We start from the raw sequence: 12929 nt of genomic DNA, 5'->3' as shown, positions 1-12929 counted from the left end.
ACTGGTGCACAAGGACATTCAGATCCCACTGCACACTCCCCTCTCCCAATTTAAAGCCATTCAGGTAGTAAGCTGCCTTCTTGTTTTTGCTTCCAAAGTGAATAACCTCACATTTATCCAAATTACACTGCATCTGCCATTGATTAGCCCATTCATCCAACCTGCCCAGATCATTCTGAAGGATCTCTACATCCTCGTCACAGTTCACTTTACCACCCAATTTGGTATCATCTGCAAACTTTGAGATTTTACATTTTATTCCTTATGCAAATCATTAATTTCTTTTGTAAATAGCTGGGGTCCCTGCACCAATCCCTGTGGCACCCCACTAGTTACTGCCTGCCAACTTGAAAAGCACCCATTAATTCTTGCTCTTTGAGCCTGATTTTACTATTGCATGCATTTAAATTGATTTAATAAACTGGACTCCCAAACATCTGCATTTCCCCCATAGCATCGCGTCCAAATTCGGCAAGGAACAGACACTCTCGGCAAAAGTCTCTTTCGGGCGCTCCAGCTTCAGGTCATTCTCTGATGGGGGGGAGAGGAGGAGGGAGGCCCGGGACGCGGTCGCTCTCAGGTGGTGGTGGTTGGGGGGGTGGGTGAGGGGGGCAAGTCAGATGGATCTCTGGCTGGGAGGGGGTGGGGGGGGCAAGGGGTGTCCATTGCCACTCTGCGGGCGATCAGTGGGGGAAAGGGGGGTTTGCTGGCACTCTGCAGGTGATCAGTGGGGGGGGGGGAAGTGGGGCTGAGGGTCTGGATAGCGGGGGTGCGCGTGGATAAGGAGGGCAGTTATGTTGTGGAGGTGGACCGATATTGCGGCCCAGGACCAATGTGGCAGGGGAGCGTTTTTCAAATGTTTTTTTCACTGCGCCTGCGCAGTTGAAGGCTCTGATTGGAGCAGCAGCATGTTGGGTGCAATAATCCCTGCCCACAGGGTGATTCAGATTTGTGACTTTTTTTTTCTGGTGAGAGTGCATGGGGACGCCTGAGAACAGGGTTTATAAGTCAAATCTGAATCACACCCAGATTCAGCATTTAGAATCAAAATGGCAAAATCAGTTTCCTCTCTGTCAACCAGTTCTCTACCCATCTCAATACACCTCCTCCAATCCCGTGCACTTTAGTCTTGCATGGTAATCTCTTGTGTCTCATAACAGTAATTCATCCAACTCTCCTTTGATGGTCTGCAGGAGAATAACACATATATAGAAAGATTTAAACAATTCCAAGGCATTGAAACAGCTGCCTTTCCTTATAATATTCAGTGTACAGAGTATGGAGCATGGTGCTGGGCTGACAGGGCTAACCATTTGGGAATTTTCTAGGTTCACTCACTTGTAAGCTCTTGGATCATGCTGAGCCAGGGGGTCACTTTATAAAAAGCATCAATATGATCACATTGGGAATGGCTTTCATGGTGTTCAGTTGAAGAGGAGATAAATAAGTAATATGCTGTCCTGAATTTGCAATGATGGTAACATTGCTACAGATGATAAAGCTGTGTCCTGCTGATCTGGTTCAAACTGCGGCACTTTTCCTGCTTAATTGGTAAGCCAGCTTGCCAATGACGATCATTACAGAGAAGGGAAAGAGGCAAGCTTGATTCCTTTATTTTTCTCGCCATCTGTCCGCAAGCAGAATTGTTTTCGTTTTTGAAATAGATTGAGATGCATTTCCTCAAGCCCTCTGAATATTAAATCAGTTTTAAAGTTATTCACAGCAAAATTCCATTATGGTTAATTCAGAAGTATTGTTTCTTCATGCATTCGGTGGCACAATGGTGCAGTGTTTGGCACTGCTGCCTCACAGCATCAGGGACCAGGGTTCAATCCCAGCCTTGGGTGGAGTTTGTACATTCTCCCCGTTGTTGTGTGGGTTTCCTCCAGGTGTTCCGGTCTCCTCCTACAGTCCGAAGATGTGCATATTTGTGGAAAATATCAGCCATGATTGAATGGTGGAGCAGACTCGATGGGCCGAGTGGCCTAATTCTGCTCCTATTTCTCATGGTCTTATCGTTTTATGGTTTGGCCATGCTAAATTGCCCCTTCATGTCTTAAGATTTGTAGGTTTGGGTAAATAGGTGAGGTTATGGGGGAGGACCTGGGTGGAATGCTTTGTTATGTAATTACTGTTGGCATTTTCCAAAACTGTAGCAAACTTGCAAATCATGTGACCTGTAACTGTCATGTTTTTGGTCTGGCAAATTCCACTTCTTTTTGAGAAGAAACAGAGTTTGATTTAAACAGTTTATGGCCCCTTTCATATATTCTGGACATGACAGAACAAATTAATCTGGAACCTGCCATGTTTTTGGTCTTGTTACAAATCTATCTTGAAATTCAAGTTGATGTATTTTAATATGAATAAAAATGACTGTTAATATTTTCCCAACCATCAGCAGTAGAGGTTTGAAATTAACTAGTTGCATCAAAGTCAGATATAGTGAGGCTTTGATCAGAATGGTGCCATTCTCCAGCATGATTCCTGTGGTGAGCAAGGCAGGAAATTTTCAGTCATAGTTCCTGCAGATGGGTGCAAGGCACCTGCCATGCTAGTTTATCTCCGTCTCCGTCTTCTTGTAGCTGTGCTGCAAAATATTAAAGAAACATGATAGTTTTTCCTTCAGATTACAGAGTGTTGTTGGAGATGATAATGGTAGCTATCACATATAACACTGCTTGATTTTGTTGGGCATGCACAGAGTCTCTTTCTGGGCCACCAGAGAAACATAGACACTAGAAGAAGGAGTAGGCCATTTAGCCCTTCAAGCCTGCTCCATCATTTGATATGATCACGGCTATCCTCCATTTTAATGCCATGCTCCCGTGTTATCCCCGTAGCTCTTGACACTTCTAGAGTCTTAAAATTTATTTCCTTCTTTACTATATTCAATGACTTGGCCTCCATAGCCTTCTGTTGTAGAGAATTCCACAGGTTCACCAACATCTGAGTGAAGAAAGTTCTCCTCATGTCAGCCCTAAACGGTCTACCCCATATTCTGAAACAATGACCTAGATCCTCCATCTAATTACCTTTTAAGGAATACTATTCTGTTTCTCCATTTGAAGTGGATAACTTCACACTTTTCCATATTGCTCTGCATCTACCATGTATTTGTCCAATCACTCAACTTGCCTCAATTACCCTGACGCCTCTTAACATCCTCTTCACCACTCATATTCACACCAAATGTTGTGTTATCATAAAAGCTTGAAAATATTACTCAATAAAAACAGGGAATGCTGGAAAACTCAGCATCTGTAGGGAAAGAAATATTTTAAGTTTGTATCACTTGTCTTCAGAATTACAGAGAAGGATACAAGGAAACATGTGTTAGGTTAAATACTTTATAAGAGAAGGTGGAACAAATGGAACAGTCATTAGTGGGAGCTGGAAGAGATTGCAGCAAAGATGTAGCAACATTGAAGAACAAAAGATAGATAACTTAGCAGGGGACAAGGAGGGAACGTTTTCTCATCGGAACAAAATGTGTTTGGGATATAGAAAAACGTTAAGACAGTGGAGAAAGGCCACAGTCCAAAGTCGTTGCGCTCAGTGTTGAATTCTGAAAGCTGTAACATACCGAATTGAAAGATGAGGTATTGCTCCTCCAGTTTGCATTAGGCTTCACTGGACCATTGCAGCAGGCCAAAGGTGGACATGTGAGAATGAGAGCAAGGTGCCCAGTTGAAATGGCAAGGAACAGGAGTGTTGTTGTCATTGCAGGCTAAGTGAAGGTGTTCCTCAAAGTGGTCACCCAGTATGTTTTAGTCTCCTCGATGTAAAAGAGGCCACTTTGGGAGCAGTGAATACAGGAGACCAAATTGAAGGAGGTGAAATATTGCTTCACCTGAAAGAAGTGTTTGGGCCTTGAACAATGTGGAGGGAGGAGGTAAAGGAAAAGATGTTGCAACTTCTTTAATTGCAGGAGAAGATGCTGTGGGCAGGGCATGAGGAGTTGGGCATGATGGAAGAATAGACCAGAGTGTCACTGAGGGAGTTGTCACTGTGGAATGCTAACAGGGATGTTGAGGAAAAAGTGTGCATCATGGTGGCATCATGCAAAAATGGTGGAAAATGATCCTTTGAATGTGGAGACCGATGGGGTGCTGGAGTTTTTCCAGCTGTGATGACTTCAGTCAGGCAAACGAGATGGGCCTGCGTGAATATGAACTCCTTGATTGAGTCCTTAACCTGACTGCCTCTCTACCGAGACTATATTTGCAGCAGGGTGTCCCTGGAGAGGGAGTATGCAGTGTCCGAGGGCACAGTTAATGCCTACCATGCCCGCTGGGCACCACAGGGATTGGGGTGTACTATTGACCCCTTCAATCAGAGTTAATTTGATGTTTCCTGTCTGCTTTGACATTTGTTTCAGGTGGTTCACCTCCTCTTAGGGAGCTGCCCCTTTTGAGTTTCCCCTATGTTAATTTGATTTCATTTATTTGGTTAGACACTAAAAAATGTCCCTGACTGAGTCCTAATTGATGGCCCAATCAGGGAACTTGATGTTCCATATTTAAAGCAGTCAGTCTCTCTGCCTGCTGAAGCAGGGAGCACATTGGGAGAACCCTGTAGTATAGTATGTCTTGTAAATAAAGGAACTTTTGAAGACAGGACATTTGCCTCCACAAAATTATTGCACCAGCATTCTGGTTTTGTTTCAGCATCCACAGTATTTTGTTTTTATTTATATTTGGTCCCCTCGTCCAATTCATTGATATATTATGTGAACCACTGGAGCCCAAGCACTGGTCCCTGCAGGGCCCCACTAATCATCACCAGCCACTTCGAAAAAGACCTATTTATTCCTTCTTGCTCTCTCCTGTCCACTTACCAATTCTCAATCCAAGCCAATACATTAGCCCAGTTGCATGGGCTTTAAGTTTGTCCAGTAACCAATTATGTGGATCTTTATTGAAAGTTTTCTGAAGCTCAGAATGCACCACATCCACTGGTTGATCTTAATGTATCCTATTAGTTACGTCTTCGAATTATAGATTGGTATAACATGGTTTCTCTTTCATAAATGTATGTTGATATTTTTAATATTCTGTTATCGCCATCCTATATATCATTTCCCTGTTCGCCTAATTGGTCTGTAATTCCCTGTTTTCTTCCTCCACAGGTGGTTACCTGTGCAGCGCCCGTGCATACTGTTACTTCCGAGATAAAAGGCAGCAGTTGAAGGGTAAGTCGATGAAACTATAAAGGACTAAGAGCTGTCCCTACCATGGGGAGCAAAAGCCTTGATTTCCATCACGTGACAAAAATGAAAGATATTTAATGACCAGAAGCCACATTTTCAAACATGTACATTAGAAAAATTAAGATGTGGATATATAGCTATATTTGAAAACTATTTTTTAAATAGTGCAGTTACATTTGCCACTATCCAAGGTGTTAGGACTATTCCAGAACATACAGAATTCTGGAAGATGACAACAAATGCATCCATTGTTTCCATGGGCAACTCCTTTAGTACCCTGGGATATAGATTATCAGGTTTAGGGGTTTATCAGCTTTCAGTCCTATTAATTCATCCAGCACTATTGTTTTAGAACAAGTAATTTTGTTCAATTCCTCCTTCTCATTGGACCTTTGGTCCTTTAACATTTCTGGAAAGTTTTTCATGTCTTTCTCTGTAAAGACAGAAATAAAGTAGTTGTTTAATTGCTCTGCCTTTTCTTTGATCTCTGTTATAAATTCTCCTGTTTCAAACTGCTGGAGGTGATTCTCCCAAAAAAATTCTAAGTGCTGAAATTGCGGGAAAAATGGTCTAAACCATGATTGCTTTTCCAGTGGGAGTTCAGACTCGAATCTCCCACACTCTGTACAGTGCTGCTCCTCCAGCCCCTACCCCCCCACACAACCCAATCGTGCCCCGCCCAAGAACTCCCACGCCAGCCCAGCTCCCCCCATCCCAGAGCATCCCAATCTCCTGCCCTCAGCAGTGGCGGTTCCCCCCACCATGGGAGGCAGACATCCCCCTGGGAGGGACACCGCCCCACACCCCCCCATCCCGGCAGACACCCCCCAAGTCTGCCCTGATCACTAGCCTCCTTCCAGCCCTGACCGAATCTGTCTGCAGAGCACCATCCCCAGTAATCACCCCTAGGTGCTGCCCCCCAGCTGGCCCTGCTTCCTACACCTTGGCACTGCCCACCTAGGCCGTGCTCCCCTTGGCACTGCCTGACACCCAGCGAGCAGTGCCAAGGTGCCCCTAGGCATGGACACTTTGTCCCTTAGGCAATGCCAGGAGGCACATACTGGCACTGTCAGGATGCTTATGCCAAGGGGGCATTACCCCCATCACCTGACCCTCTCGAGAGCCCCAATTTCCCCTCCCTTCATTCCAGTGGGGTCTCCCGCTAGTTCCCCAGAAGTGGGGAGCTACTTTAAACCCCACCAAAATGATATTGTACTGTTGGGGTGAGAGATGCTATCGGGTCTGGAGAATCCAGTCCTGGGCCCGATAATTACATTTAGATCACATTAAAAATAGATTAAAATTACTTTCCTGGTGCTCCCGCCAGTTTCCTGCATTGTCCCGATTGCGCCGGATTTCTGCCATTGGGAGATACGTGTGTGTCGGGGATGCCTGTGCGAATCCTATGAATTGTCACACACGCTAATCTCCCAGCCCCTGTTGTGTTCAATAATCTTTTTCTTTTTACATAGTTCTAGTAGATTTTACCATCGCCTTTTATGTTACTTGTATATTCACTCTTATACTATTCTTAACTTTATTGGTTAACCATTGTTGCTTTATCCCCTTCTGAGAATTGTTTCTCACTCAGATATCTCTTTGTTATGAGTCATGAAGTATTTTCATAAATATCTGCCATTGCTGATTGCTTTATTAAATCTGCCTCATTACATATTATCAGATTCAAAATAGCCTGATTCCTGGTTAGACCCATAACAGGTTGCTCTAGGAAACTGTTTCAAATACACTCAATGAATTCATCCTCATGGCTACCTCTGCCAATTTAGTTTCCCCGATCCACATGAAGATTAAATTCACCCAAGATTAATGTGCCACTTTTCTTCATGCTCACATTATCTCCTGATTTATTCTCCTGCAGTATAACTACTGCTAAAATATATGTAGCTATCGCCTACCCCCTTGTTATTTCATTCCTCTGCCAATATAGATTTGAAATCTTCTGATCCAAGAACATTTCTTGCTATCATATTTATTCCATCTCATACTAACAAAACTACAGCACCACCTTTTCTTTCCTCTCTGTCCTTATAAAAGGGCACATACCCTGAATATTTAGTTCTCAGCTTTGATCTCCTTGTACCAATGTCTCTGTAATGGGTATAAGACTTACCTATTAATTCATATATTTTGTGTTGAATATTACGTGTGTTTAAGTAAAGAGCCAGAATTTTGCCTTTTAATCATTTCCCCTTTTGACTCTACTTGTTAGTAATTTTTTATTGCAGTGTATACATTTATACTCGATACTCCGATTTATAAAAGCCAATGTTCCAAAAGCACTCTTTACGACTCTTATCCACCTGTGACGTCACTTTTGGGGAATTCTGCACTTGTATTCCCAGATCTCTCTGTTCAACTGCACTCTTCAGAGTCCTACCATTTACCCTGTACATTCTACTTTGGTTTGTCCTTCCAAAGTGCAATACCTCACACTTGTCTGTGTTAAATTTCATTTGCCATTTTTCAGCCCATTTTTCTAGTTGGTCCAAATCCCTCTACAAGCTTTGAAAACCTTCCTCACTGTCCACTACACCTCCAATCTTTGTATCATCAGCAAATTTGCTGATCCAATTTACCACATTATCATCCAGATCATTGATATCGATGACAAACAACAATGGACCCAACACCAATCCCTGCGGCACTGCAATAGTCACAGGCCTCCACTCAGAGAAGCAACTCTCCAGAACCACTCTCCTGCTCCTTCCATTCAGCCAGTGTCTAATCCAATTTACAACCTCCCCATCTATACCTAGCCACTGAACCTTCCTAACTAACCTCCCACAAGGGACCTTGTCAAAGGCCTTGCTGAAATCCAGGTAGACAACATCCACCGCCTTCCCTTCATCCACTTTCCAGATGACCTCCTCGAAAAACTCTAATAGATTGGTCAAGCGTGACCTACCAGGCACAAAGCCATGTTGATTCTCCCTAATAAGTCCCCATCTATCCAAATATTTGTAGATCCTATCCCTTCTCACACCTTCCAACAACGTCAAACCTACTGGCCTGTAATTTCCCAGATTTCTTTTGGAACCTTTTTTAAACAATGGAACAACATGAGCCACCCTCCAATCATCCGGCACCTCCCCTGTGAATATTGACATTTTAAATATGCCTATACATACGCTATGTATGTATACGTAGCTCTGTGGGGGCAGTTCCTGAAGAATTCCTGCCCAGCCTTCCTCTTGAAGACTGTGTGCAGTGCTATTATCTTGCTGTGGGGTGTGGTCAGGGACTGCATTGAGTGCTGGGGGCGGAGTGCACTATGTGCTGCCTGAGGCCTAACCAGATGAAGCAGCTGCTGATTTGGGCTGAGGTGCAGAGGCTGAGACATGGACTGCAGGGAATCTGCTGTCGCTGGGCACGCATCTGGTGCTGATTTGCAGTCTGTCCCTGCCCTGTGATAAGGACCAGCAACACATGCCTGTAACTGATGCTGCAGTTGCACAGATAGTAATGGCTCAAGGGTGCACATTGCCCATGGCTGCACACCAACCTGCATAATCTGTACCAGCATTTGTCATGATGGGAATCTCACACAACCCTAATTGGCCATTCATGGTACCATGGACTGTGTGGTGTTGCCAGTACCTACAACTGGGGTACTGGCCCAAGTGAGGGATTGGGGTGCTCCTAGGTCTACGCAGGTAAGACATTAATCTTTGATCTTCACAAACCCCACTGTGTAGATGGATCTCAGACTGATAGATTTGGAACTGACCGTTATGGTGGCAGCGGAAGAGGAGGAGGTGGTGGTGGCTCAGGAGGTGGCGGGTGTGGAGAGACCACCACAGGAGCAGCCAATAGCAGTTTCTCAGGAAGGAGGGCAGACAGCTGCTGCTGAGGGCCAGGAGGTGGGTGTGCAGCCTCCTGATGGGTGAACAGAAGGCAGAGGGTGCCGAGGGCAAGGAGGAACAGGCCCCGGAATTCATTTGAGGCCCGCTCGGAGGTGATGTGCTGTCGTCAGATGTGGTCTCCAAGAGCACAGTGTGGCACCAATGTGAGGTGCTCACACACCTGGCACCTCAGGAGAGGGTCGGCCACCCACTCCCTGTGGATGTCAAGATGAGAGCTGCCCTGAACCTTTTTGCATCTGGGCCATTTCAGGCACTCAATGGCAACCTCAGTGAGATCTCGCAGATCTGTGTGCGGCAGGTCTGTATGCCTGGGCAGGACAGTACATAAACTTTGATGTGGGCCGTGTATAGCAGGAGGCCTGGGCTGTAAGCTTCGCAGCCATTGCTGGATTGTCCAATGTCCAGGGAGCAATGGACGGGCCCTACATGGAGCACCACAGCCATTTAGCAACAGAAAAGGGTTCCAACACCTCAATGTGCAGATCGTGTGTGACCATCTCATGCAGGCCGATGCACGCCATCCAGGGAGTGTCCATGACAGACTTGTCCTTTGGCAGTCGGACATCCCTGGGCTCTTTAAAGACCAGCCCAGGCTGCCAGGATGGCTACTGGGTGACAAGGGTTATCCACTAAGGTCATGACTGATGACACCTGAGTAGAGGCCCAAGACTGAGGCGGAGGCCCGCTATAACAAGGCCCTATGCAGCCACCCAGTCCATCGTATAGCTGTGTATCAGCCTGCTTAAAATGCAGTTCCATTGGTTGGACTACCCTGAAGGGGGGGTGGGGGGGGGGGGGGGGAGTTCGGGGGAGGGGACAGGGTGGCCTCCAGTATTACCCTGTGCTTGCTTCACGCATAATCATAGTTTGTTGCGCTCTGCAAAATATCGGCCAGCAGCAGGGAGACCAGCTGGGGCAGGAGGAGGAGGAGCAGTGAGGGGGCGAGGTGGACATCCTGCTGTATGAGCAGCCAGAGGAAAGAGGGCAGGAGGCAATGGCAGGTGTCCGGCAAGGAAGGGCAGCAAAGGACACCCGCTTCACCTAGCTGATGCTGTGCAGTGAGGGGGGGCAGCAACTACCACACATCCACCACACCCCAGGAGCAAGTTCAGCCACCATTCCCACCCCAAACTGAACTGCGCCCTCAAGGCGCCAAAGTGTGGCGACTAGGGGATTTTCACAATACTTTCATCGCAGTGTTAATGTAAGTTTACTTGTGACAGATAAGTAAATAAACCACATCAGCCTTCCCCAGCCTCTCTCATCTCACTACTCTGTTCCCCAGAAACATTAAAACTTGTTAATAGGCCTGGGCTGGCAATGGTTGCGAGTCTTGGTTGAAGGCTGGAGGATGATGATGACTCACTGTTGTGCCTACTCAGATCCTGTCCCTGGTGCCAGTCAAGTCTGACTCATAACTGTTCTCCGAATGCACGCTGCCACCCTGGCCCATGTGGCTGTAAGGGTTTGGGATACCTGTTTGTGGGGCAATTAGGTTGGGGGGGAGGTGCACCCCTCTACTATGGACTGGGTGTCGACATGGCTCAATGTGGAAGATCTCTGCCTCAGTCTCGGGCCTCTGCACAGATTTCAGCCATGACCTTAGCGGTTAACCTTTGTCACCCAATAGCCATCCGGCAACCTGGACCGGTCTTCAAACAGCCAGGGATGCCTGACAGCGTCAAGCAGGCAGTCCTGGTTGGTCTTGGCGAAACTTGGGGCAGGTTTCTTCAAAGACATCATGGTGTGACTGACTGTGCAGATTATATACAGCTCTGGCTTATTAGGGGAGTACAGTTGCGGTGACTTTGGCCAGTCAAGGGCCCATTGGCAACAAATACTTGTGAGAAATTTTGAAGGCTGCTTTTCAATTAAATGTCATGCATTCCTCAGGGTGCTGACTGACTGTCATTCAATAAGCTGTATCTGGGGGAGTGCAATACTTTGGGCTCCCATTCAATAGAGGGAATGCTTGCAAGCTGGGAGTGTGCAGGACAGCCCAACGCAAGTTCTCTGTAGGACAGCAGTGAGGTCAGTATGATCAAGGGATGGAAGGATGGGTACCTGTGTTACCCAGATCTATGGGGGCTTGGCATAGGTGAGCAGCCATGCCTGTATGGTGGAGGGGGGGGGGGGGGCAGCAATATCCATATGGGGGGACAGTAATGCCTGTACGAGTAGGGGAAGCCAGCAATGTCTGTATGGGGAATCAACAATGTGCCCAGTGATGTCTGTGAGGTTTGTGGGGGTCAGCAATGTGCCCAGTGATGTCTGTAAGGGTGAGGGGGCACAATGCGGTGGTTGTGGGTGCCGGTGATAAAGCCAGCCATGTCTGTGGAGGTTGTGGGGGCCAGTGATGAAGCCAGTGTTTTCTGTCTGGGGATTGTGGGGGCCAGTGATGAGGCTAGCAATGTTTGTGTGCGGGACGTGGTGTTAGCAATGAGGCCAGCAATGTCTGTAGTGATTGAAAGGCAGTGATCTAGATGCTGGGAGGTCTTTCAGTGATCTCCCAAAAATGTACGCATGCACGGGTTCCCGCTCATCCTGCAGATTTCAGCCTCTTTGGCATGAATAAATCCCGCCCCTGCGCTTTTAGTGACATTCACGATTGTGACCTCGCTTATCTCCAATTACAATGTGGTCTTGATCAATTGGGCCAGTGAGCTGACGAATGGCAGATGAAGTTTATTTTAGACAAATGTGAGGTGATGCATTTTGGCAGATCGAACGAGGGCAGGACTTATTCAGTTAATGGTAGGGCATTGGGGGGAGTTATAGAACAAAGAGATCTCGGGGTATATGCTCATAACTCCTTGAAAGTGGAGTCACAGATGGACAGGGTGGTGAAAAAGGCATTCAGCATACTTGGTTTCATTGGTCAGAACATTGAATAAAGGAGTTGGGATGTCTTGTTGAAGTTGCACAAGACATTAGTAAGGCCACACTTGGAATACTGTGTATAGTTCTGGTCACCCTATTATCGAAAGAATATTATTAAACCAGAAGGAGTGCAGAAAAGATTTACCAGGATGCTACCTGGACTTGATAGCCTGAGTTATAAGGAGAGGCTGGATAGACTGGGACTTTTTTCTCTGGAGCGTAGAAGGCTGAGGGGTGATCTTATGGAAGTCTATAAAATAATGAGGGGCACAGATCAGCCAGATAGTCAATATCTTTTCCCAAAGGTAGGGGAGTCTAAAATTAGAGGGCATAGGTTTAAGGTGAGAGGGGAGAGGTACAAAAGTATCCATGGCAGCAATTTTTTCAACAGAGGGTGGTGAATATCTGGAACAAGCTTCCAGAGATAGTAGTTGAGGCGGGTAAAATTTTGTCTTTTAAAAAGCATTTAGACAGTTACGTGGGCAAGATGAGTATAGAGGGATATGGGCCAAATGTGGGCAATTAGGATTAGCTTAGGAGTTTAAAAAAAGGGCAGCATGGACAAGTTGGGCCGAAGGGCCTGTTTTCATGCTGTAAACCTCAATGGCTCCATGCCTCTGCATTGCAGAGAGTATGGGAGTTTTGAGTCTGAAGTTGCACTGAAAAAATAATTATGAATCCCATTATTTTGGCCAATTCAACACTTAGAATTTTTGGGGGAGCTCTATCTATTCTAATCCCATTTTCCAGCAGTTGGTTTGTAGCCTTGTATGCTATAGTATTCCAAGTATTCACCTAAATGCTTCTTAAATCTTTTGAAGGTTCCCTGCATCTACCACGCTTTCATGCAGTGAATTCCAGATTCCCACCTTTCCTCAAATCCCTTCTGACTATCTTGCCCCTTACCTTAAATCTATATCCCATGGCTACTGAAGGGAAAATATTCCTTCTTG

The sequence above is a fragment of the Carcharhinus amblyrhynchos genome, chromosome 1 (assembly GCF_965287045.1).
Source record: "Carcharhinus amblyrhynchos chromosome 1, sCarAmb.v2.hapA, whole genome shotgun sequence".
Lineage (NCBI taxonomy): Eukaryota > Metazoa > Chordata > Chondrichthyes > Carcharhiniformes > Carcharhinidae > Carcharhinus > Carcharhinus amblyrhynchos.
This window is presented reverse-complemented; position numbering follows the sequence as displayed.